Here is a 4,830-nt window from a genome sequence, read left to right as displayed (position 1 = left end):
GACCCCCGAGGCAGCGGCGCTCCCCACAGAAGCACTTTGCCGCCCAGAGCTGCCAGGGCTGAGTCCGTGAGGCCAGGTCCCGGTGAGCGGCGCCGAGCTGCCCTGCCGGGGGTGCACATCCAGGGCAGAGGCATGCAGCTGTGGGGGAAGCAGGCATCCGCCGTGGAGAAAAGACCTGGTCCCTGGGCACAGCCACCCCTCCAGCCCCCATATCCCATCCCCTGGAAAGGCACTGCTGCTTCTTGACATCCCCCGGGTCTGTAAACCTTGTCAGGGGATAGACTTTACACCCTAGATTTAAGGTGATGTAGTGACTATAAATATTGTGCTTTGAATAAAAGAGTTGTGAATACTAGATGAGTCCATTTATTGTTAAATGTCATATTTAAATGTTTTAACACTCGATGTCCCAGGTGCTTGTGCCAGCAGGTGGGAGCACATGGCCCCTCCAGCACACAGCAGTTTCGTCGTCAGAGGGCAGACGCTATTGCACGGGGTAGGACAAGGAGGCCGCAGAGGGAGATGGTTGTGCTTTAAAGTTTTGCCAGCGCGGCCATGCCACATACGAATGTAAAGAAAACTCCTCCCTGACCCCGCACCGTGCCAGCACAGGTCCACATCCCTCTGACAGGCCAGACCTTGTGCCGGCACAGCCTGGCTGGCCCCGAGGTCTCACCACACTGATGTTTGCTCTTCACTAATGCCCACTAATTATGGCAGTGGTGATGGGGAAGCTGTAGCTGCCCACCTAATTAAGCCACGGTGGAGAACTCTTCAGCTACCCTGCTCCCCCTCCTTCGTTTTGCATTAGTACCTTGTTATCACAACGGTAGCGCTTTATAAATAAGCAAGGTGCACGCAGATTAGCATGCCTTTTATTCGTGCCATCATTATTCTTCATTTTGCAGACTAGTATTTATTTGCGCTCTGTTTTTATAACTCGTGCTCTTTTCTTCCCCGACTGCTTTAAGAGTGCGGAAAGAGAGATTTAATGCACCTGAAACACCACAATTAGCCCCATCATGCTAATAACTTAAAGGAAACAAATAAATACTAGAAAATGTGGCACTTCGGAAATTCCCCTGCGCTGCGGGAAGAAGGCCTGCTGGTCAGGGCACATTGATTTTTTTCTGAATCCATCCACGCAGGATTCAAGGACAGGACAAAACACTATTAAGTCAGCAAGCAGAATGCAGTAAATAATGAGCGAGCCGGAGAGGGCTGAGGCTCTGCGCTGGCTGAGTCCAGATATAAATTGCGGTGAGCTATGCGTCCCGGCAGCACGGTGACACCGTCTCCGGAGCGCAAGGCAAACGCAGGCAGGTAACAGGAGCCGGAAAAGCTGGTCGGGACTCCACAAGTTTTGCACATTGTTTTTGTTGCGGGGGAGGGGGCAAAAATGAACTCCTTCCCCCTGCCTCCGCAAGAAGCTCTGGCGCTCTGGAAGCCTATGTGGATAAATCCCACCGCTGCCGATGGCGCGCAGTGCATCTGCGCCAGACAAAGGCTTTTGCGCGGGGGAAGTTACGCTCGGAAAGCAGTGCTTCTACCAGCGGGGTTTAACCGGCACAAGCTGTGCCAAAGCATTTTGCCATCGTAGTGTTGCTGCTACACCCGTGCTGGCGAAGCGTTTCTCCTCCTGTAGCGATGCTCTCCGGCCTACGGCTTGTTTGTGAAGGAAGGAGAGGGGAGAGTCCAACAGATAAAAGCTTTCCACAGAGCAGCAGGAGGGAGAAGGCAACCCATTAGCTTTTCCATTCCTTTGTGTGCCTTCGTCCTCTCCAGCCCTCCACGCACTTCAGAGCATCAGCTTCCCCCAGAGTTCAGGGGAACTAATCGAGTACGTAAAAAGCTTTGTGTGATCAAGTATGTGCAGGGCCGGGGTCCTGGTTAAGTGGTGCAGCGAAACTGGAGGAGAGAGGAGACCCTCGCCTGAAGACTCAGCCTTGGTCTGATGACTCGGATGCTTCTCATGCCTTGGCCCACGCAGAGCTGCAATGCTGGCATCCCTTCAGGAGGGCACTGCAGAGCATCCCTGCGGAGCACCAAGCGCCGCTTGTGACTCCCAGTTGCCAATTCTTGTGATTTAATCACCAGCCTTACACTTCACAGCAGTTTTCTTCCAAAAAGTAACCATGTGCAGCAAGAACCTTAGCTTTCCTTTTCTGGAGACCTCTCTTGCCTTCCCTGTTACCAAGAAAACCCCGAAAGAGTTGAATTCTCCTGGACCAGAAACGGAAGGGTGCCAAAGAACTGGTGATCACAGAAAGTACCTCCCAAAAAAAGTCTTGTGATGTGCTAACCAATCTGATGGTTTGGGAGACCGATGTATGACACCTGGGCTCTGGGACGGACTGGCAACATTGAAAGAATATACTGACTAATGAATTTGAAAGAAAGCCATGTTTATTCACACTGAAAACATAAAAAGGGAGAGCCTGGAAGTAAATTAGACAAATGTGATCTCAGTGTACATTAGCTCTAGGAAACAGTGGCAGTTGCTGGCCTTGGAGATAGGCGAAAGGCCCTTTAATGCTTCGTGTTACCGCCGAGATTGTGCCAGTGCCAGCGTGACAAGGCAGCTCGGTACCAGCTTTTCCTCTGAGCTACTCCTACACCAACTGGTCTCAGCATCCAGCTCTGCTCCTGCCTCGAATTTATCTTTGTTCACTTCTTGGTCCTTCCTCCCCCCCTCCCTGCTTATCCTCTTCCGTACCCTTATGACATGTGCAGCCCCCCCAGGGTTATTGTCAGCCCGGTGCATGGCGAGGAAGGGGAAGTTTGACTCAATGTGACCTCCTCCGAGACCCGGAGCACCTCTGACAGCCTTTAGCCCCCCTTGCGTCTGCCCCCTCCACCCTTTACGCTGGCCCTGGGGTGTTCGGGGAGGGTAGCTGGTCTTTCAGCCAAGGGGGAAGGGCACAGGCTCCCCCTGACCTGCGCCCAAGGCACATCTTCTTCCTTGAGGTGGGGCACCACCAGTACTGGTGCTGGATGCCCTGATCCCCAACAGTGCCTTGGGGTGGTTTAAGCCCCTTTTCTCCCCTGGTGGAGACAGAGAAAGGCATCAACAGGGACCAGCAGATGCCATTTGGCTTTGGTCCATCTCTTGTAGAGGGCAAGAAACCACGCTCTCCTGTGACAATGACATCTTGAGTCAGTCCTAAGAGTGTGACCAAGCAGTGCCCAGTAGTTTCACTTCCTTTTATTTTGGGGAATTCTCTCTAAATCTTTCTGTTTAACACATGGCATGTTTGCAAGCTGGTCACTAACTCAGGACCTGCGTTGAGGCGCAACAGAGACACCCCACATGTCCTATACTTTGAAAATTATGTTGTGAAGGTCAAATCCCAACTCATCTACTACAGTGTACTGCAGCCAAATGTATTTTTTCAGGCTTGATCTTTAGTATTTGAAGCAAAAAAAGAAAGAGCAGCAGCATGTCTACGAGTCCTCACCTACCCAGGCAGAGCACCTGGTGAAGAGTTTGGTGACATGTCATCGTCCTGCCACCTCACCCGTGGAGGGGGATGGAGTTGCCATGCCAAAAGAAGGGCCAGTCTTTTACTTCAGAGTTGTGAATAGCCCCGTTTCGCAGGAAGCTGTGGAACCAGCCCCTCTTATCTCAGCCCAACCATCGCTGTTTCCAGATGCTGCTGCTTGACACTTCTGCGTGTCAGTGTTTCTGTCTGCCTGGCCCCTAGCCAGGCTTCACTCCCTGCCTAGACTCTAGTCCTTGCTTCTCAAGTATTTCCAAGCAAAAAAGGTCAGTTCCTACCCTGTAGGCCATAGCAGTGTGATGGCAGGCATTTGGGCTCAGAGGAAGTTATTTGTTGGCCCATTCCAATGCCAAACCCAGGTGAGCCACAGCTGGGCTCTCCTGGTGATAACCAGCAGCGGCACTGACGGCAAACCCCGGTGCTTGCAAAACTGGCTTCTGCCACAGAAAGAGGAGCACACAACCCACAACTCCCTACATGTCAGACATGTTCTGGACTTGGAGATTTCCCCACCAAGCAACCAGGGCTGTATTTCCAGGCATCTGTGGCAACACTGTTATCCTCTTGTGCATTCAGTCATCTCTGCTTGCAGGGGCTACACTTTCCCCAGTACTGGCTTGCACCAAGCTTGCCTTTGCATTCTCAGAAATGCAAATGATTGCCAAGCCCCTTCCGCGACCCAGTTTTTAGGGGGATAATTATTAAACTACATTTGGAAAGAGTAGGGTGACAATCCTCATCACCCATCAATTTTCTGCTCTAGCGAAAGGGGCATGTTGTGGGGCTTATCACCGAGACAGGAATAGGATTACGGAACTCCTCATTTATCCAATTAGAAATCCCTCTACAAAAGAGAGCAGGTAAGAAAGCTGAGGGAGTCTAGAGCAGCCTCCAAGCAGGAGCAGCAGAGGGATGAAGAAATGAGCTGGTTTCAAACGGGGGTTGAGCCATACATGAAATGTTTTACGTGCTCTGCAACAGGAGGGTGTTGCAGCCTGTGCACCAGGAAAGCCCCTTCCCCCTTGCATGGGTAGTATTTGTCCCGGAGACATTACACACTAAAATCTGAAAAGTCACCAGGGCATTTACCAGCTGAAGATTAAAATCTTATCAGAGAAAATGTCTCCTGGTTCTAGGCTGACTGTGAGGATCCTAATTGAAAACAAGATAGGCAGGGCCATCCCCTCATGGATTTGAGCCTCTGGTCTGAACTGGGAAAACAGACTTCAAGCCATTTTCTTAGAATCATAGAATTGTTTAGGTTGGAAAAGACCTTTAAGATCATCAAGTCCAACCATTAACCTAACCCTGCCATCCCACCACTAAACCA

The sequence above is a fragment of the Egretta garzetta genome, unplaced genomic scaffold, assembly GCF_000687185.1.
Source record: "Egretta garzetta isolate BGI_Z169 unplaced genomic scaffold, ASM68718v1 scaffold70, whole genome shotgun sequence".
Classification (NCBI taxonomy): domain Eukaryota; kingdom Metazoa; phylum Chordata; class Aves; order Pelecaniformes; family Ardeidae; genus Egretta; species Egretta garzetta.
Note: the sequence above shows the minus strand (reverse complement) of the source record.